Raw genomic sequence first — 23,676 nt, 5'->3', positions numbered from 1 at the left:
ATTAACATAAAACATTAAATGAATCTTTGAATTTATCATTCATATCTTCGAATCCTGACTACATGTCAAATAGTCTGCCAGATCTGTCTACGAGACAAATATATAATGAAGATGTCGAGTGTTATAAAGAGGAAATTAAAAAATTAAAGGAACAGTTAGAGATAGCACATTCAGAGATAGAAAATATAAATTCAGAAAATAACAAGTTAACGAAGAAATTGATGGAGCAAGAACGTACTATCAGTGAACTCAAAAAACACTGCACAAACTCGCCGTTAACTCCCAAACCGAAGAGCACACTCAAGAAATGTAAGCGATTACAGTTAGATAACACTACATTAAACACCAGTAGTAGTGATCTTTGTATGAAGTCTGACGATCAAAATAACATTTGTCCAGTTGCCACAGAAACCGATCCTACCTCGAAAGTTCATAAAAATACACAGGAATCGGACAGTAACGTAAACTTAAAAATATCAACAAATAGTACACTTTCAAAACTAAAGCCCTCTTATTATAAAAACTGCCGCAAGTAGTGGTTTAAACCCGACTGAAGACGTCTTGGTTTGTTACGGTACTTACGATAGTCTTGACATCCTTATTACAAAACGTAGACTAAGAGAAGACTGTTTAGTACTTCGATTTGTCTGTGTGTGTGTGTGGTTCAAATAATATCCACAGATTATAAGCAACAAATATTTAAATCATTCGCTCAATCGTTCCGAATTCTATGCGCCGTTCCTTTTTACATTATTTTGTTAAGTCTATTTTGATGAAAAATAAATAACTATATAATAAAAAAAATATCTCTGCATTTGAAAATATTACTTTTTATTATTTAAAGGTAATTTTATATTTCTAGTATCTTTTAACGATATACATGATCCAATTATTCTCTTTTAAACAACTATCGAGTTTGCGCGTATAACGGAACGTTAGCGCGCGTATCCGAGTTGTTTTGTTTTTAGGTTAGAAATAATTTGGATTATTTTCATCCCGATTTAAATGATTAAATAAGACGTTGTGCATCTAATTAGAACCTCTTCAAAATTAAGTGCACAATAACTTACCTACACACAGAATATCGTGTGCATTAAATAACCAAAAGAAAATGAAACATTTGAAACAACATAAAAGTAGAAAATTATATTTTATTCCGATGTCTATTTATACAGTCAAATGCACTGCTACATGTTGGACACTGTTCTTCATCACACAATCTTGTTCCCTTTCTCATCTAGGCATTTTTGTACATTTTAGCAAGCTTCCAGCCTTTTACAAACATTGCATATTACTGGCAGAGATACGGCGTGCAAAACGCCAAAATAGTCTTGAATCTGTAAATAAACAATAGACTGTATGATAATCTGATATATTTTCGAAGTTTCATCAAAATCTATGTGGTAGTTTATGTGTGGAACATAAACAAAATTCCATAATAAAAACTTTGACTCGTATACAATTAATTAGGATGTTTTGGCAACCTACTTGCACTGTAAAGGCTACTTACTTTATGGCGAGCCCAGTTGAGCATCATAGGATCATCCTGGATTATCATCATGCATTCAATTGACTATTATTTCGAAAAACGTAAATCGATATTTATATCGAAAATTGTCGTCAGGTAATTTGAAGAGATTTTGTCGATGACGCATTCTGTTGGGTCCCCGGACACTCTCAATAGTATTCTAACACATTCAAGTATTCCAAATCACACATATTTATATCCACTTTCGTTTTTTTCATCACAAAACAAATAACCTCAAAAGTAAATAATGTCGGAATTTGACGTTTGTCGACTAAGTACTGCAGTTAAACTAGGGGGCTCGATGGTTTATCTTTTGTACTACAGATAGTAATAGGACTTGCGATAAACTGCGTTTTGTAATAACGTTTTTTCAAGGTCGTACTTAAAGGTGGATTAAAGGTAGTACAAAAGCCGATACTTATTTGATATTGCGTTTTATAATAAGAGGGAAGGTGAACAGCGAGAACAGCGTTTTAAACTTGCAAGCTGCCCCCCAAGTATATATTGCTGGAGGATATCAAATGTCTGGATTGGCGTCAAAATTAATTCAATCACGAGTAGAAACAAAATATGAAAAATACATTATATCATCTGTTGTAAAACCGAATGCCACGTCAAAAGAAATACTGAAGTGCTGTCACAGTGTGGAACAATCCATGGATAATTTTTTGATACTCAGTGTTGGTGAGCATGATGTAAACCCAAATGAACTAATGTATGAATTGATAGCAACTTTAAAATCTTTACAAAATATAAATATTATAATTGTCAGTATTATTAGAAATAAGTCATTGAACGAGTTAATCTATACATATAATAAATCTGTAGAAAAGTAATTTTTGTACATTGAAGAAATTGACAAAAAAAATAGCCAGCATGTTAAAGGATAACTAACAGAACCCATTTCCATAATTTTTGTCATTTTTGTCTGTTTGTCTGTTTGTCTGTTTGTCTGTTTATCTGTTTATCTGTTTGTTCGTTCGGGATTCACGTAAAATCTAAGAATTCAATGCAGACAATGCTTATATACAAAAATTCTACGTAACTTGGGGTATTACTTAGTTTTTGTTTCATCGAAATCGATTCAAATCTCTATCAAAAGATATGATTAATTTTGTGAATTCAAGATGTAAAATATTACGACACGCAATCTGTTTGTCAAAACTGTACATTTGAATGTTGTACTTATATTAGTTGATCGGCCTATTATTAACCTTTACACAGAAAATCACACCTTCATAAGTAACTTCGGAAGAAAAAAAAATATGAAAATTTTGTTTAGCCAAGGTTAAAGTAGCTCCATCTGTGGTAATCTGTGTTAAATAAAATACATAAAATTTGTCAAAGGAGGGAGGTGATAAATGACAATAAATTACCATACATTCTTTATAGAGGATTATTATTTCAACAGATGGAGTTATGTATTTTCCGTAATTCACTATATTTTAACACGTAGTGTAATTTTTCGATAGACATTTCAATAGTGTTTGTCAGTTTGCCGTGCCACATCAAAATCCAATTATAATTATTACCTTGATGAAAGGAAAATTAATAGTTCTCAGCCAAATTTAAAACGGTGCCATCTAAATTATTTTTGAACATTATGTCAAAATGATGACTTTAGTATAACAATTAATTATCATTTAAAGTTACAGATGGAGTTCATATCAGGATTTTTTCATAAACATAGTTTAGCTTATCTTCCACTAATGTGGTAGCCTTAAAACAAATTACTTTGAGTGAGTAGTATTAAGTAGACCTTAATTATTTTTTCTGAAGCAAAATATGTAAACTTAATCCTAGAAGAAAGGAGGATCTGTCCCTCGCAAGCGCTGCTAAGCGTGAGGTAGGTAGGTAATGTAGGATTCTGTAGCTTTAAGAACAAGCCCAGATACAAAGTGCAGATAAGAAATGGGAGCTTTCTCGATTTAATACCATACACACGTAAAATGCTTTATGCGTCTGAAAACGTACAAATTGCGCGTCGCATACCAGGGACATGCTTACTTTCAACTTCTGATTGCAAATACACTGGTCACGATTACGAACAGTCTCAGTAAGACCCGAGCCAAGTCTAAAAAAACACCTTTTATATAAAACTACGTTTGATGTCATTCAATCACAAAGACAGAATTTTTTGCTGTTGCAAATCCTATCCACCTGTATCCTATCCTAATCCAGCATGCATTGCAGGTGTGCATTGCACAAAAACCAATGGTATCCTATTCGAGAAGTCAAAAGAGTCGACCTGCCAACGTCAGCTTCTGCGCTAAGCAAGTGTTCTTAATAGTACCATCAGAATTACATTCATCGTTGAATGAGGTGAATAAATTTTCAGAAACCACAATAACAGTAGGAGCCAAAGCATATGATCGCTTCATAGAGCTCTGATTGGCCCCAGGTGACCAAGTCAGGTCTGATTTGTTCGTTCATCAGATCTTTGAAAGTGTTTCGGTGGATACTTATTGTCGTCCTGTGTGACACAAAATATGGTATACTATAAACGTCCTCCGCAAGAGCGAAATTTTCCCGGTGTGCGGTAGTGACGCACAGTATACAACACTTATGTTTCTTTCGATTTGTTGGCTCCACCAAGAAATGACAAATTGCAAGCGTACATTTTGAAAATCTTGGCAAAACTGCAGGTTTCAAGTACGAACACATGAAGTGGACTCTCACAGATACGTACATTTAGCCTATTCGTGAACTAATGCAAACATTTCGGTGGAGTCCTGGCTTAGGCCTACCCACATTAGGCGTGCGCGATCCTCGGGCGTGTGAATAGCGCGGGCACCGCGCGTCGCGAGCGCGTCGCGTGAGCGTCGCGTTTTGCTGCCCTGCGGCATTTACCTACAGCGCGCTCGCGCGCACGCGCCGCTCCTTGACGTTTAACTGCTAAGGCGTTTAGCGGGCGGCGGGGATAGTGGGCGAAGGGTAAGAACGCAACTCGAGCGCCGCGTGCTCGCCGCGAGCGCGTCGCTTGCACTCTTCACACATGCCGCAGGGCAGCAAAACGCGACGTTCATGCAGCGTGCTCGCGACGCCCGCGCTACTCACACGCCCGAGGATCGCGCACGCCTAAGGTGGGGTCAGCCTTACCATTGTGAGTAAGTGCACAGAAAATCCCCGTCATACATGGGTGTTTCTCCCCAGTAGTGAAACTATCCTACCCTATGCGCCTGCTGATGATGATGGCTCATTTTATCATCCATCCAGCTATTCCCCAACTATGTTGGTGTTGCCTTCCAGTCACCGAATCTATTTGAGTACCAATATCTTGCTTGGAGCGACTACCTATCTTCAATCCAGTCTCACTACACAAGACGATATCCATGGTGAAACTGACAGACTTTCTGGCTTCTGATTAGTCGCAGCAGCTGCACAAAATGTACGAATGACAGCTTTGTCAGACTCAAAGCATATAGACATAGATTATAACTGTTTCCTGTGAAAATTACTTACGCACCATACGTAATAATTTTCCAAATTGGCTGACTAGATCCAGAGATATTCACAACGTCACAAACTTTACTTCTTTTGTTTAGATAAATGGTCAAATCCACAACACAACCTTGATCAATGAATCTATGCGACTGCTAAGTGCTAATCCTAATTATACTGCCACGTGAAAGAATGCACCTACGGGATAAGTAGTATTTTGACTATTCTATATTGCCTACGCAGACGAAGTTGCGGGCAACAGCTAGTGCTAAATAATATGCTCAAAAACATTTGTCATAATTTTGAAAACTGCAATTTTTTAAACATCGCTGCGGATATAAACTATAAAAGAATTAATTTACAAAATGCTTGTCACAATATCAATTACATGTTGGATTGCAAATATTATAACAATAATTTCTTAAATCTACAAAAATTGAAATCCCGCGAAAATAAACCACAAAAAGGGACTATTCCCTATTACTTTCCTGTTATACCTAAATCTCACAACATCACAATAAATAAAGATAAGTTTTTTCTATAATTCATTAAAACATTCTAATGCAGACAATAAAAATAACTCGCATACTACTACATTATTTCATCAAAATATTGCGGGGCTCTTAAATAAATTAGAAGAAATTAAAATATGTATAAATGAGTTTAAAGAAAATAAAATTCGAGTTCGCATTATCTGTTTATCGGAAACTTTTGTCAAGTTAGGTGATGAATATAACATTAGCCTACATGGCTATAAATTAGCTAGTAGTTTCTCTAGAAAAAATGAAAAACGCGGAGGGGTGTGTATTTTAGTTGACAAGAATTTAGATTGTAAGCCCATCGATATATGTAATACTTTATCATGTGAAAAAACATTCGAGTGTTGTGGTATAGATATTCCGTCATTACAATGTGTAGTCATATGTGTGTACAGAATACCGTCTTCAAATGTAACTATTTTCTTTGATAAACTAGAGCTTCTTATATATAAATTAAATTTAAAGGAAAATAAAAGAATTATTATAGTTGGTGATATAAATATAAATACCCTAAAGAATAATAATATATCATCGCAACTGACCCATTTTCTTGAAACTCAAAATTTAAAATTGCATATAACGGAACCTACGCGTATGGATTCCTGTATCGACCACATAATCAGTAACATAAAGGATGCAGTAGGTAAAGTTCATCAATTATATCTATCAGATCATAACACTGGTCAAAGCCTTACTTTTCCGATTAAACATCAAAAGCCAAGTACACAGTATATATTTACAATGAAAAGGGATTTCTGTGAAGAAAATATACAAAAATTCAAAGAATATCTGAGAAGTTTATCGTGGTCTGAAGTACAAAATTCAACTGATTGCAATCAAGCATATGAACTGTTTTATGAAGACTTTAAAATGCTTTATGACTTATGTTTCCCTATATGTAAAATTAGAGTAAAAACAGATACTAAGTCTCCAAAATGGCTAACAAAAGGTATAAAAATTTCTACTAAAACAAAAAGAAGTCTCAGATATGAATGCTATAAAAAAATGAAAATGATGTGCGGTTACGGTATATAAAATATAATAAACTATTAAAGAAATGTATTGTAGATTCAAGAAAACAAATAAATTCTAAATATTTAAATAAAGCTACCAATAAATGTAAGGCATCGTGGGATATAATTGGAGACAGAATCGATAGTACAAGAAGTAATGATAATATCATGAACATTAAATATAATGGCACAATTATACACGATCCGGAGGAAATTGCTACAAAATTTAATGAATTCTATATTTCTAAAACAAATAAAGTAAATAACATAACTCCAAACTACACACTAATAGATAAAAATAATTCCACAATCTTCCTCACACCGTGCTCTGAACATGAAGTAGAAAAAGCGATTGCCTCTCTAAAAAACACTGGTGCAGTAGGTTATGATTGCATTTCAACAAGTATTTTAAAAGCATGTAAACGCGAAATTGTTCCTATCTTATGCCACCTTGTGAATCTATCCTTTTGGCAAGGGCTGTTTCCAGACAAATTAAAGTACTCAGTAATTAAACCGTTGCACAAAAAAGACGACAAAGAAGTAATACAAAACTACAGGCCAGTTACCTTAATTCCAATTATTTCCAAAATTTTTGAAAAACTTATGTACACGCGTTTAGTAAAGTTCCTAAATAAACATAACATATTATCAGAAGAACAGAATGGATTCCAGAAAAATAAGTCTACCACGCTGGCCGCATTTTCGCTTATAAAAAGTGTAACCGAATCGATCGATAAAAAGAAGCGTGTTTCAGCAATATTCTTTGATATGTCCAGCGCGTTCGATTTCGTAGATCATAAAATTTTAATACAAAAATGTGAATATTATGGGATTAGAGGAAATGCTCTACAGTGGATTGAGAGCTACGAAGCCGGTCTTAAACTGTGCCTCAAATAGATCAACCTACGAATTTAATAGATTTGGAGTTCCCCAAGGGAGTGTGTTGGGGCCACTCCTTTTCCTGATCTACATAAATGACATTCCAAAAGCAACTAAACACAAATGTACGTTATTTGCAGACGACATATCAGTCATTATACCCGATCCTAACAATGAAATCAATAACTATAAACTAATACTAAAAAGTGCAGTAGAAAACATAATAAAATGGCTTGCTGAAAATAACCTAACCGTAAATATACATAAAACAAAATTTATACAATTCCGAAACTACAAAAGTACACATCAAAGTTTAACAATAGATCACTGTGGGCAAGGTATAGAAGAAGTAAATGAAACAAAATTTTTGGGTATATTATTAGACAAAAACTGCAATTGGAAAGCCCAGGTAAATAATGTGTGTACACGCATAAACAGATTTGTCTATGCCCTTAGAAAAATAAGAAAATTGGCAAGTGACAAAATGGCTTTGTTGGCATATCATGGATATGTGGGATCTGTTTTAAATTACGGTATTTTGTTATGGGGTAATTCGACGGACATAAATAGGGTTTTGATCTCTCAGAAAAAATGTATACGAGCAATATGTGGGGTGGGGCCACTAGACTCTTGCAGGCCCTTATTTAAAAAACTAAAAGTTCAGACTGTTATTGGTTTATACATTTATGAAATCGCTGTGTTTGTTAAAAAACATGGCCATCTTTTTGAGAAAGCGAGTCTTAATAAAAAATATTCATCAAGGGATCCCACCAGATTGATTGTCCCAGGTAAATCCTCAACTCTGTTTAAAAAAAATTGCAGTTGCATGGCAGTTCAGATTTATAATAAAATTCACAGGCATTTCCGAGAGATGACACTTGCAAAATTTAAAATTAAATTTAAGAAATGGCTAATTGACAAATGTTTTTATTCAATAGCTGAATTCATGTCTTGTACGTCGAGAAATATAGAAAGTTATTTGTATTTTTTTTTTTTTTTTGTTAAATCGCATTTATTTATAAAAAATAGGTACATATAATTTGGTTTGTCAAATATGCCTAATGAGTTTGTTTTAATATTCAATATTATTTTAGCGCCGGTTAAACGGCGAGACATGTGAAACACATACCTACTGTAACATCTTGTAATACGATACCATGTTTCTAGCAAATAAAATTTCTGATTTCTGATAAAGAAGCTTGGGAATGAGCTGCTCGCTTAAGGTAGAATTCCGTGGGTCGCGGCTTAGTCAACCTACGAAAATGTATGGCGCCGCTGCCGAGGCTCGCGACAGTCGCGCGCGGCCGACGAATTTCGTAAGCCGCGCGCGGCATTGTGTTGAAATTAGTAGATTTTGTTCGTCCGTTCCCTCTAGTCGAAGTGCTAATTGATATCCTTGAAGAAGAAGAGGGTGACGTATTGCTGTGGCTGTATTATGAAAATAGATTACCAAATTTTAAAAAGTAGAAATGATGAAGGATACTACCCAATACTGATTCAAAAGCATTTGTATTGTAATGAAAACAAAAGGAAGTTTTGCCGAGTAAATAAAAAACAATTCAATTCTGGTTTTACTAAAATTATATAGATGTTACTAAGCGCTAGACCATGTTGAGATGCATACGGCTGCGCGCGGCTTACGAAATTCGTCGGCCGCGCGCGACTGTCGCGGACCTCGGCAACGGTGCCATACATTTTCATAGGTTGACTATTGTCGCGCGCGGCCGACGACTGTCGTAAGCCGCGCGCGGCTGTCGTAGCCGCTATCCACGGAATTCTACCTTTAGTGAGTGATATCTTTTTAAATGCCTGTGAATTGTTACTTTTGACATTTAAATATTATTATCATCAGATAACATTTTATTAATGACATTCTTTTTATTGACATTTATATGTTATAATTGTATTTTTTTTTAATTTATTATATATGTATGTCTGTAATTTATTATTATTATTGTAAATGTGAGTATCGTGTATGCGAGCAACATTATATATTCTTCTAACATAAATACTGTCTGGCGGGTTTGAGTATTTTTGAATGGCCTACGCAAATGTACTGCAGATCTGGTATCGTCGTGTGACAGGTCGTTGAGCTCCCTAAGATATGGTTGAGCTACACGACGACTGATGCATGCGTGCCGTCTGTTGGGACTGGTCAGCTCCAGCCTGATGTGGCTCTTTCCTCAAAAGGCCATTCCAGACCGCGTACATGGTGACAATCACACATAATTATTTCATTTATAACATGTTTGGACTTTAAAGGAGACTATGACCCTTGAGTTTGTTTCGGCGTTTCTTCTCAGGGATCAGTCAGTTAGGAAATGCCGGCCTCAGCGTTCTTAAAATGACGTGTAAAAGTGATGTAATGTCCAACTTGCAAAATAAACAATTTCATTTCATTTCATTTCATTTCATTCAATCACCGTATTGTTAGGTAAACTAGACAATACTGATTCGTCGCTTATCCTAGGTTTTGTCATATTGTTATCTATGACACTGTTAATATTATATGCTAACAAAGAAGCAATCACATCTTTATATTTATTAGGGAAATACATACATTCCCTTGTTAAATAAAAATCACTAACAAACTTGTTAGTGTCAAAAAACAATAATTTGTCGCTATGACAACATGTCAAAGTGTACAATAAATTGTTCAAACTATGAACATACTTATTTTGTTCGTCTGAAGAGCAATCTGAATATGGTAATGCACAAAGTATAATATTTTTCAGATCGAGTTTTATTAAGGCATTTACAATGTGTGATTTAGAGAGTGAGTGTTGAATGTAGGAGCCTATACCTTTACCAAACCTGTCTGTGAATAAAATTGAATTAAATTGCTTGATGTTAGAGGAGCCCTCAACGGACTGAGGGGGTTCTGGCAGATTAGCTGCAAGCCGGGGTTCAGGCAGTGTGTCAGGTTGTGTACAGTTGGAGGAGAGATTGTTGACCAATGCCTCATACTTCTCTGCACTATATTTCACCAGGTCCACTAGCTCACCGGCCTGTTGCAAGCGGGCACTTAGTTCCTTTTGACAATCCTCATATTTACTGAAGATGTATGAAAGCAATTTTTCTTTGACGGTTAGCTGGTCGTGTAACTGCTGTATGTCCAGGTCATAGGTAGCTCTGCACTGTTCAAGTTCCAGGGAACAAGTATTTAACTGCTGTACTAGATTCACACGTTCTCTCCTAAGGTGCATACAGTTGTTCATCTTATTCTGTTTCCGTACAGTACGGTACTTCCTGATAATTTTTTTACATTTAATGTATTTCTTGAGTTTATTTTTACTTAAAACCAATGGACATTGCATTATGGTAACATCCCCAGTCAAATCTATAATTTCAGCCGAGCTGCACGCTGCTGTGGAGCTTCCTACCAACTCAGTGAACAGGTTGAGAGTCTCGGATGTCTGATCCCTAGCTTTGGCAGACTCGTACAAAGATATTGTCTTGTAGGCCTCACATAACTCGAGCTCTAGGTCAGTTATACGCTTCAATGTAAGATGGTGCGTTTCACTGCATTCATGTAATGATGACACCGTTTGCTGAAGGTGGTTGTGTTGGTCGAGGAGGACCATGTGCTGGATATGCAGCTCAGCCAGGTCATTCTTCAAAACAGTGTTTTTGTCAACAACGTTCTTAACTTCCACCTCGCTGTCTTCCCTCTCCTGCAGCAGCTGGTTGCAAAGTTTTTTGGAGGACTCCAGATCCTTCAGGGTGGCTCTCAGCTTGTCTTCTAAGTCTTTGATAGCTGTGGCTCTGCGGGTCGTCATTTTGTTGATACTTTCTCAATTTAATCTGAAATGTGAAAGTATACAGCTAAGTGGTTGAAAACTGTCTTTTAGGACAAAATCAGGGGGTGATCATAAGTACCTATAACTGTAATGAAAATTAGAACTGAGTAAAACGAAAAAGATTAATAATTAAAACAAACAGAAGGAAAAATATAAAGTAAACAGGGTAGGGTGATTTAAAAACAAATAAAAAGTTTAACAGATTATTGAGATATAAATATGTATCACTATACTACTATGATTAAAGTTATAAGTTACTTACAAAACAATATAGAAACACTGACTACATATATTTGATTTGAGTTTGAAATTAGGTTAATATGAAAAGGATGTTATAAAGTAGCTTTGTGTAGTAGATTTTGTAGTGAATGTGTGTCTGGGGCGAACGTTAACGTCGTCGATTCTGCTTCCACAATATTGTCAAGCAGAAGGAGACAGTAACTGAGCCGATGTGTGTGTATGGACGTTGCTCATAACAATGAGCAGTGTATTATGTATTGTTTAGTGTACAAACACAGAGACACAGTAATATAATACAAGTAAAACACAATACTCCCCAGTTTATTTGAAGATTTCAAATCCGTCCGTTTGACAGCTGGTTCACCGAGTAATGTTTTCTTCGTATTTCCAAAATTTACGACAAAAACACATGAACTACACTATAAGCAACACTTGTTTATGTTATTTCACAATAATAAATGAATTTTAAGCTTGATTTTCACACTAATATATATTTTTAGAAATAATATTACGGCGAGCCGTTTTTTCACGACTTATCACCGGTGTTGCCCTCCCAAAAAAGTCGTCTCGTCGTCTCTCACGTGTGACCATTTATATTTAAATGAAAGAAGTAAAGTTTGTGACTTTGTGATTACGTATAAAAATAAAAATGAAAATGATTACGTATGGGGCGTAAGTAATTCTCACAGCATACAAAGGGTGACAAAGGTCTGATATAGCTGTCATTTGTACATTTTCTGCAGCAACTGCGACTTATCAGAAGCCAGAAAGTCTGTCAAACAGTCATACCATGGATAACGTGGTGTCTAGTTCACTGGGTTGAGGAGATCATATAGGCAGTCACTCCAAGTAAAATATTGGTACTCAAACAGATTCGGTTTGACCGGAAGTCAACAGCCACATAATTGGGAAATAGCTGGGTGGATGTCATTAGGCAGGCACATAGTTTCACTACAGGGGGTAACACTTGAGGATTTTCTGTGCACTCATTGACTATGTTAAGTTGGGATTCCACCGAAATGTTTGAATTAGTTCAGGAACAGGCCAATATCTGTGAGAGTCCAATTCATGTACTTGAACCCCAGTGGGGCCCAGCAGGGCCAAGGTCTGCCGGGGCTGCGGGATGATTGTTCGAAAGAGTTACCGCGGCCCTGGTGCATAAAAAGCCTACGACGGAACACGACGGTTTTTAGTCAGTAAGAGTCTGACACACCCTCACCGCTGCTAACCCACAGCGGGTCATTTGATGATTTTTGACGTCGTCGTTAAAAAAGAAATGTGTTCGTACTTGAAGCCTTTTTTTTTTTTTTTAACGACGTAAAAAATCATCAAATCATCCCGCTGTGGGTTAGCAGCGGTGAGTGTCGACTTTACTGACTACCGTCGTGTTCCGTCGTACCTATGCTAGGGCCGCGGTACCTCTTCGAACAACCCCCAGGCCCCCTGCTGGGCTGAAACAAGCCTGCGGTTCTTTTTTCAAAATGTACGCTCGCAATTTGTCACTCCTTGGTGGAGCCAGCAGATCAGAAGAAACATAAGGCTGTGTTCACGTTAATAGATGTAGCTTCTCCAGAATTGACGCAAAAAGATTCGACAGCGAGCTAAAGTAGCGTAGTTAATAAAACTAACTAAAACAATCTTGTTGATCCTTCAAATATACACTCTTTTGCAAAAAAAACGGGCACCTATGCGAAATCTTGGTTTTAACGACTTTACGTGTAATTCAAAGGGTTTTAATGATTGTAGTATGTTTCTAGCATCAAAAGAGTTAGCCGAGCATGCGTGAGAGTGTATTCTAAATTTGAATTTTGTACAATTGCTAAGAAATTGGTTAAACCTTGTTTTGGACTAATTGCTGGCAGAAAGTTCGTCGGTGTTTCGAAAAGTTTTTGAAGTGATTTTCAGAAAAATGATAATGCAGTTTTAATTAATGATTAATGCACTTTTTTTTAGATCAAAACTTTTTTGAAAAACTATGCGTATTTGATAAAAATTTCACCTGTTCTAAATGGGCTATACTGATGGTTGATGGCAATGTTAAGAGTTTCGGTATTTTTGTGTAAAGCGTTCTATTGTTTAGATATTGTACCCACGTGTTTTAAAATATCGCTTTTTCATAAATAAACACTATTTAGAAGAGTATCAGTACCTTTGGCTGCGACAAAACCAATTTAAAGTAAGCAGTGCCGATCACATCTCGTCTCCTAGCGAACTTTGACATTTAAAAATACCAAATTTTGTGATAAATGTTAAAATTAACCACATGAAAAATTATGAGGAGGGTTAAACTATCTAAAAAGTCAAATTATTGCCGCGTTGAAGCTCTCGATAACTCCATAGGTATCGGGTTTCTAAACGACGATTTAGCTGAAAGGGAGTCAAGAATTCAAAATTATTGGCCAAACGTATGGTTCTTAAGAAATGAGTAGATAGCCCATTATTGTTATGATTTAAGCAGGAAAGTGCTGTAGATTCCAGAAAATCTCATTGTAGGCAAGTTAATTTAATCAAATGTCCGTGGGATGAAAACACGCTTTTTGAACGCTCAGACTCATAGATCTTCAGAGTTCTACGGAGTTTCCCAAGAGACGAGGTTGTTTAAAAATCAGTGATTACGAGACCTTAAGACCTCGTGCTCACAGCCTACGCGCTATTTTCTGTATTTTGTAGAATTTCAAGACTTTCAAAAATGTGAAAGTCTGATAGGAGACGAGTTGTGATCGGTACTGCTTACTTTAAATTGGTTTTGTCGAAGCTCAAAGTACTGATACTCTTCTTAATAGTGTTTATTTATGAAAAAGCGATATTTTAAAACACGTGGGTACAATATCTAAACAATAGAACGCTTTACACAAAAATACCGAAACTCTTAACATTGCCATCAACCATCAGTATAGCCCATTTAGAACAGGTGAAATTTTTATCAAATACGCATAGTTTTTCAAAAATGTTTTGATCTAAAAAAAAGTGCATTAATCATTAATTAAAACTGCATTATCATTTTTCTGAAAATCACTTCAAAAACTTTTCGAAACACCGACGAACTTTCTGCCAGCAATTAGTCAAAAACAAGGTTTAACCAATTTCTTAGCAATTGTACAAAATTCAAATTTAGAATACACTCTCACGCATGCTCGGCTAACTCTTTTGATGCTAGAAACATACTACAATCATTAAAACCCTTTGAAATACTCGTAAAGTCCTTAAAACTAAGATTTCGCATAGGTGCCCGCTTTTTTTGCAAAAGAGTTTAGTTAGAGAGCGGGAGTGCATGATGACCACTAAGAGTTGGTAAATACGTAATGAAGACGACCAAGTCCCCGCGACCAAAACTAATTCATTACTATTCTATTTTGTTCATGTACCATAAAACTCAAGTGAAAAAAACTCAAAACTTTTATTCAAATTAGGCTGATAAATCGCGCGAGCGCGAAGCACTTACTAGCAGTTGAACATTGGCGATGCTATGTTGAAAATGGCCAGAAGTTTATAGTTTATACCGATCATTCTGCCCTAAAATGGTTTTTAAATTTGAATAACCCTACCGGTCGTTTAGCTCGCTGGGGAGTACGACTATCGGCATATAACTTTGAAATTAGACATCGTCGCGGTGTAGAAAATGTTGTGCCTGATTTTCTATCTCGTTCAACTCCCGTATCTGCTATCGATAGTACTTTGACTAATCGCACTACGGATAATATTGTGGTCACATCAGATCCTTAGTATCTTAATATATACAATGACTGTTTAGTTCCCCAACTTCTTTTCTCGATTTTCAAATTTCTAACAATAAACTTTTCCGTTACAAAAAATGTCTAAATCCACTTGCTAGAGAATTCGAATGGAAAGAAGTGGTACCACTTGAATATAGGACGGATATTATCGTTCAAAACCATGCTGAACCTATTAGTGGTCATCTAGGTATATTTAAAACTTTTAAACGCATTGCACTAAAATACTATTGGCCTGGTATGTATTCCGATGTGGTTAAAGTAGTGAACTCTTGCGACACGTGTATAGCACATAAGCATCAGAACCACTCAACGCTGGGTCACATGGGTAGACCTAAATCGTGTCATAGACCCTTTCACATGCTTAGCATTGATCTTGTTGGACCGCTGCCGCCGACCAGGAAACAAAATTGTTATATATTTGTTGTAACGTACTGTTTCTCCAAATATTGTTTACTTTTCCCTATTATACGGGCTACTGCTGACATTATTTCTAAAATCTTAGAAGAAAACGTGTTTTTGGTACACGGTATCCCATCTACTATCATCCTCGACAACGGTAAACAATTTATTAGCGCTACACTAAAAAACTTGATAGACAAATATAAAATACCGAATTTACATTTTACACCTAAATATTCACCGCATATTAATACCGTTGAAAGGTATAATAAAACCGTAATGACTGCAGTATCAACTTTTATAAACAACTATCACTCCTAAAATTCAATGGGTATAATTTAGGTGGTCACCAATAATATTTTTAAGACTCTAAGCTGAGGCACCAAATAAAATAAACAACTCCAAAAAAAATAAATTGACTTTATTAAAAGGGCACTAAAGTATATAATATTATGATCCAAAAAAAATAAAATAACATCAGAAAAACCGCAAATCTCGCACAAATATTATATTTGGTTCCCAAAATGGATTAATGGTCACCAAATTCTATCCAACTAAAAGATTAATATTACTACCAAAAATCAAAGTTAGTGACGAAAACGAATCGCTGCAAAACCGACTCCACGTAGTCTTGTCTGCCCTACCCCTAGAGTGCAATTCAAAACCGCGTAGGCGCGGAGGGGCGAGGCGGCCTGCGAGCTGAGGCGCAGGTAGTTTTAAGGCTCGCCGCTGCGGCTGAGGCTGGCCGGCTGAGCCGGCCAACAAGCCGAAGCTGCGGTGGTGAGCGTGAAAACCATCTGCGACGATAAGCTCGCATGGGACCGCCGGAGCCCTGCAGCGCCGGAGCCGTGACAGAAGCCATGCTTGCTGCATGTTGCGTGCTTACATTTTAAACGTACTGAGTTACACAGAAATTCATATAACAATAAATAAGCGACGTACGTTTGGGAACCCCAGTATATTAATTGGTATTTGGGAAATATTCTAGCGATCGTTAGCTTTTTTAGTCTAACAAAAATGACCAAATTAGGAGTCATGGTATTACATAATTGGTAACATCTAAGTAGTGACAATATATAATATTTGGTCTAAAGTGTATTTTAAAGGCGTCCATATATTTTTTTAGTAGTTAATAATACGAAAAAATGGTTTTATCTAATAATATTTTTGGAAACGTTATTTGGTGACCATTTATCCATTTTGGTAACCGTTTAGAATTTTTTTGGTAGTAAAATAGGTACTTTTTTGGGTGGTGTTTAAACACAAGCCAAATTCAATTTGCCATTAACAGCTCTGTAAATGAGGCGACTGGTTTCACGCCTTCATTCCTTATCTATGGTCGTGACTCGTGAACTAGTCAGTTGTGGCACTCATGATGATAACATTATTTGTGAACCTCGTGATGCATACGTAGCATTAGATTACTTATCTACAGTGTTCAATAAAGTTCAAGCTGCGCTTCTATAAGCTCATTCTAGGAATTTGCAATCTTTTAATCTACGCAGAAAGGCTGCTGAATTCAATATAGGTGATATCGTCTGGAAAAGAACGTTCTACCAGAGTGATAAAGAAATATTTTAACAAAAAATTTGCGCCTAAGTTCATTAAATGTCGAGTAATTGGAAAAAAATCGCCCTCGGTTTATGAATTAGCTGACATGTCTGGAAAGTCTATAGGGGATTCGCATATTAAGGACTTAAAACTAATAAACTACAAATAATAAATTCTTAGTTCAACTTAAATTCTATAACTGTGATTAAAATTATTTAACAAATTCTTATACTAAAATATTGTGCTTATCTACAAATAAATACTTATTATAAATATATTACTATAAATCAATACTTATCAACCAAATTACAACTAGTTTAAATTAAATGTTAAACTAAATTTAAAATAACCCACCCAACCGTGCAAACTACTGTTAAAGTTACTATCATATAACCAAATCATTTATCTACCTATTGTATTACTATTGATTGAGTTTGGCGTCCAGTCGGGGACGCCTTGATTTAGGTATTTTGCTAGAAACAGGCTGTGAGATTAGATGAATGAAAGATCAAGTACTTACAGGATGCCAGGAACACAGGGATCACAACACCAGAGCACTTTTAGTCGTATTCACAGGTTTAAATTGAGTTTTTACAACCGCGCGCGCAGTTATCGATGCCGGCCGGCCATTGCTGAGTTTGAAACTGGAGTTTTGTCTATGAGTTCAATAGATGGCGCTCGATGCGCAGTTTTGGTTGCGTTCGGTGCTTTGTGTCGCGAGCGGCTGTCGAAAGCCCTGTGCCGCGTGGGGCTACCGGTAACCCAGCGAGCGGTAGGCATTTATCGCGCGCAAGTACGTCGAGTGACAGAGGCCTGGTAAAACATCAGGGTATCCATGCAATATGACTTACGACGGAGTTACCTTATCTAACGGCGAGGATATTTGTAATGCATGTAACCAATATTTCCATAGCGTCTTTCAACCCTTTGACCCCGCAGAAGCGAGTACAACCTGCTCGGAATCCCCAAATTCAAATGTTGCCCACTCAATCACAGTTTCATTTAGGACTCTAAAAAATATTTTTAATAAACTTGATATCAAAAAGGGTGCAGGTACAGACGGTTTGCCGGTTATCTTTATAAAAAAATGTAAATCTGGTTTATTAAAACCCCTGCTTATGATATTCCAGAAATCTTTAAACGATGGTATATTCCCTAAACAATGGAAAGATGCTCAAATCATTCCAATACGCAAGAAAGGACCCAAAATAAATATAACTAATTATAGACCAGTTTCGTTATTGAATAACTTCGGGAAAATGTTGGAAAAGATTGTCTATGAACATGTATACACTATCTCACAACACAGCATACCGGCCTCACAGCATGGCTTTGTTAAATCTCGCTCGGTTAATACCAATCTTTTAAACCTAACGGACTATGTAATCTCAAATATGGAAAACGCTCAAATAGACGTCGTGTACACCGATTTCGAAAAAGCCTTCGATCGTGTAAATTATTCCATTTTGATATCAAAACTATATGCTGTGGGTATAAAGGGTAACCTCCTGCGCTAGTTGGATTCATATTTGAGAAACAGGCGTCAAGCAGTAGTGATGGGCGGCTACAGGTCAGACTTTGTTGATGTCACTTCGGGCGTGCCTCAAGGATCTTTGTTATCCCCTCTTCTTTACAATATATACCTGTTCGATATACCGGACTGTTTTCATCACTCAAAACACCTTCTTTATGCGGACGACAAAAAAATATTTCGTAAAATCGCTACTATTGATGACTGCCTGCTACTACAATCAGACTTAAATCGGCTTACAACTTATTATCTATACATATAATAAATCTGTAGAAAAGTAATTTTTGTACATTGAAGAAATTGACAAAAAAAATAGCCAGCATGTTAAAGGATAACTAACAGAACCCATTTCCATAATTTTTGTCATTTTTGTCTGTTTGTCTGTTTATCTGTTTGTTCGTTCGGGATTCACGTAAAATCTAAGAATTCAATGCAGACAATGCTTATATACAAAAATTCTACGTAACTTGGGGTATTACTTAGTTTTTGTTTCATCGAAATCGATTCACTCTATCAAAAGATATGATTAATTTTGTGAATTCAAGATGTAAAATATTACGACACGCAATCTGTTTGTCAAAACTGTACATTTGAATGTTGTACTTATATTAGTTAATCGGCCTATTATTAACCTTTACACAGAAAATCACACCTTCATAAGTAACTTCGGAAGAAAAAAAAATATGAAAATTTTGTTTAGCCAAGGTTAAAGTAGCTCCATCTGTGGTAATCTGTGTTAAATAAAATACATAAAATTTGTCAAAGGAGCGAGGTGGTAAATGACAATAAATTACCATACATTCTTTATAGAGGATTATTATTTCAACAGATGGAGTTATGTATTTTCCGTAATTCACTATATTTTAACACGTAGTGTAATTTTTCGATAGACATTTCAATAGTGTTTGTCAGTTTGCCGTGCCACATCAAAATCCAATTATAATTATTACCTTGATGAAAGGAAAATTAATAGTTCTCAGCCAAATTTAAGACGGTGCCATCTAAATTATTTTTTGAACATTATGTCAAAAATGATGACTTTAGTATAACAATTAATTATCATTTAAAGTTACAGATGGAGTTCATATCAGGATTTTTTCATAAACATAGTTTAGCTTATCTTCCACTAATGTGGTAGCCTTAAAACAAATTACTTTGAGTGAGTAGTATTAAGTAGACCTTAATTATTTTTTCTGATGCAAAATATGTATACTTAATCCTAGAAGAAAGGAGGATCTGTCCCTCGCAAGCGCTGCTAAGCGTGAGGTAGGTAGGTAATGTAGGATTCTGTAGCTTTAAGAACAAGCCCAGATACAAAGTGCAGATAAGAAATGGGAGCTTTCTCGATTTAATACCATACACACGTAAAATGCTTTATGCGTCTGAAAACGTACAAATTGCGCGTCGCATACCAGGGACATGCTTACTTTCAACTTCTGATTGCAAATACACTGGTCACGATTACGAACAGTCTCAGTAAGACCCGAGCCAAGTCTAAAAAAACACCTTTTATATAAAACTACGTTTGATGTCATTCAATCACAAAGACAGAATTTTTTGCTGTAGCAAATCCTATCCACCTGTATCCTATCCTAATCCAGCATGCATTGCAGGTGTGCATTGCACAAAAACCAATGGTATCCTATTCGAGAAGTCAAAGAGTCGACCTGCCAACGTCAGCTTCTGCGCTAAGCAAGTGTTCTTAATAGTACCATCAGAATTACATTCATCGTTGAATGAGGTGAAAAATTTTCAGAAACCACAATAACAGTAGGAGCCAAAGCATATGATCGCTTCATAGAGCTCTGATTGGCCCCAGGTGACCAAGTCAGGTCTGATTTGTTCGTTCATCAGATCTTTGAAAGTGTTTCGGTGGATACTTACTGTCGTCCTGTGTGACACAAAATATGGTAGGGTATGGTATAAACGTCCTCCGCAAGAGCGAAATTTTCCCGGTGTGCGGTAGTGACGCACAGTATACAACACTTATGTTTCTTTCGATTTGTTGGCTCCACCAAGAAATGACAAATTGCAAGCGTACATTTTGAAAATCTTGGCAAAACTGCAGGTTTCAAGTACGAACACATGAAGTGGACTCTCACAGATACGTACATTTAGCCTATTCGTGAACTAATGCAAACATTTCGGTGGAGTCCTGGCTTAGGCCTCCCCCACATTAGGCGTGCGCGATCCTCGGGCGTGTGAATAGCGCGGGCGCCGCGCGTGCGTCGCGAGCGCGTTGCGTGAGCGTCGCGTTTTGCTGCCCTGCGGCATTTACCTACAGCGCGCTCGCGCGCACGCGCCGCCTTGACGTTTAACTGCTAAGGCGTTTAGCGGGCGGCGGGGATAGTGGGCGAAGGGTAAGAACGCAACTCGAGCGCCGCGTGCTCGCCGCGAGCGCGTCATGCACTCTTCACACATGCCGCAGGGCAGCAAAACGCGACGTTCATGCAGCGTGCTCGCGACGCCCGCGCTACTCACGCCCGAGGATCGCGCACGCCTAAGGTGGGGTCAGCCTTACCATTGTGAGTAAGTGCACAGAAAATCCCCGTCATACATGGGTGTTTCTCCCCAGTAGTGAAACTATCCTACCCTATGCGCCTGCTGATGATGATGGCTCATTTTATCATCCATCCAGCTATTCCCCAACTATGTTGGTGTTGCCTTCCAGTCACCGAATCTATTTGAGTACCAATATCTTGCTTGGAGCGACTACCTATCTTCAATCCAGTCTCACTACACAAGACGATATCCATGGTGAAACTGACAGACTTTCTGGCTTCTGATTAGTCGCAGCAGCTGCACAAAATGTACGAATGACAGCTTTGTCAGACTCAAAGCATATAGACATAGATTATAACTGTTTCCTGTGAAAATTACTTACGCACCATACGTAATAATTTTCCAAATTGGCTGACTAGATCCAGAGATATTCACAACGTCACAAACTTTACTTCTTTTGTTTAGATAAATGGTCAAATCCACAACACAACCTTGATCAATGAATCTATGCGACTGCTAAGTGCTAATCCTAATTATACTGTCACGTGAAAGAATGCACCTACGGGATAAGTAGTATTTTGACTATTCTATATTGCCTACGCAGACGAAGTTGCGGGCAACAGCTAGTTATAATAATAAAATAAATGTCAACACCCAGAAATGTCAAATAATAAGTTTTACCAGGAAAAAACACACAATCGATTATGACTACCGTATTTGTACCGAATCTATCCCCAGAACGTCAGAGGTAAGGGACTTAGGCGTCATCCTAGACAGTAAATTCACCTTTAGGGCGCATATAGATCACATCATTAGTAAAGCTTATAAATCCCTAGGGTTTGTGATTCGCAACAGTAAACCATTCAAAGATTTGCAATGCCTTAAGATGCTTTATTTTAGTTACGTTAGAAGTATACTCGAATTTGCTAATTTAATTTGGAGACCATTTTTCAAAATTCATATTAATAATATTGAAAACATTCAACATAAATTTATTAAACATCTTAATTACAAAGCTAAAATATTTAACAATTCGTATGAAGAATCTTGTGATTACCATAAAATAAATACACTGGAAGAAAGACGTGACCTAACCGGCATGTTATTCCTATTTGACATTATTAATAACAAATTTGACTGCCCAGAATTAATAGAAAAAATATTTTTTAAGGTTCCCACCAGACGCACAAGACACACTTAATGGTGCCCTCCGCCAGAACAAAGTACTATAAAATGTCCCCCTACAACCGCATTCCAGCCATATACAACAGCAAGTTCTCTTCAATAGATCCTTTTAGCACATCTCGTTCATCGTACAGAAAACTTATACTAGAATCTTTGTCCCAGAATAAGTAGTGCCATAATAAGTTAAGGACAATGCCGGATTTTGTATGGACCCTGTCCCCACCCACCAACAGACTTGAAACTAGTGTCATCGGAATCGCATCCTTCGATAGATCATGATTATCAAAACGATTTACTGCAAATGTATGGGGTTTTAGTAGTTAAATACACGACATTTTAGTATCCTTAATAATCAATTAACTTCAAGTTTGTTAACCAATTACTCGGAGTTGCGTCGACCGATTTTGATTATTTTTGTTTTAATGTAAAGAACGTGTCTCAACATTAGTCCGATATAATCTTCATCGGGATCTTTTTGGCGGATGAGGCGCATCCAATGACACTTAGTTGAACTCTGTAGGAGGTGGTTATGGTGTCCTTACGCAGAACTACACTGTCTCTCCAAACCGATTATTTTAACCGATGATAACTAAAAAACTGCTCAAAAGATCTTGATGAAAATTAAATTAGACTAACTTTGAGATAGATTCTTTAAAATAAAAATAAAAACATCAAAATCGGTCCACCCAACTCCGAGTAATTGGTTAACAAACTTGAAGTTAATTCATTATTAAGGACACTAAATTGTCTTATAGTTCCTAAACCCCATTCTTTTGGAATAAGTCTCCATAATAAGAAATGATCTATTAAATGAGGCGCATCCAATGACACTACTTTCAAGTCTGTTGGTGGGTGGGGACGTTTTTAGGCATTGTCCTTTAAATGAAAAAAGAAATTCCCTTTCAACCCTCAACCTCTTATACTAAAATAACCAATACGGATCACAATTGATTACAAACCTATCAAATATATACATATACACCCATACGCATGAACACACACACACACACACACACACACATACACGTAAATCATAAAATGTAATCCAAACTAATATTATAAATGCGAAAGTAACTCTGTCTGTCTGTCTGTCTGTCTTTCTGTCTGTCTGTCTGTCTTTTCTTCACGCCTAAACTACTGAACCGATTTGTGTGAAATTTGGTACAGACATAGTTTGAAACTTGAGAAAGGACATAGGATAGTTTTTATTACAAAAAAATAAAAATAAAATTATTCCGGACATATAGCGCCATCTATTGGTCAAATCAAAAATCTGCTGGTAGTCACTATTCCACGCGAACGAAGTTGCGGGCAAAAGCTAGTAATATATATAA

General features: G+C 36.6%; 1 protein-coding gene and 1 long non-coding RNA gene across 2 annotated transcripts in view; one reads left to right on the top strand and one right to left on the bottom strand.

The window, feature by feature from the left end:
• Nucleotides 1-23,676, top strand: part of LOC135117212 (hemicentin-1-like) — a 475,120-nt gene that overhangs the window by 21,779 nt on the left and 429,665 nt on the right. The window lies entirely within an intron of this gene.
• Nucleotides 1,134-1,969, bottom strand: LOC135117238 (uncharacterized). The gene is made up of 2 exons (XR_010276729.1): nucleotides 1,511-1,969; nucleotides 1,134-1,337 (listed from the first exon to the last, which is right to left on the bottom strand). It is a non-coding gene; the product is annotated as an uncharacterized LOC135117238 (long non-coding RNA).

The sequence above is a fragment of the Helicoverpa armigera genome, chromosome 8 (genome assembly GCF_030705265.1).
Source record: "Helicoverpa armigera isolate CAAS_96S chromosome 8, ASM3070526v1, whole genome shotgun sequence".
Classification (NCBI taxonomy): domain Eukaryota; kingdom Metazoa; phylum Arthropoda; class Insecta; order Lepidoptera; family Noctuidae; genus Helicoverpa; species Helicoverpa armigera.
Note: the sequence above shows the minus strand (reverse complement) of the source record. Positions and strands in the feature narration are given on the sequence as shown.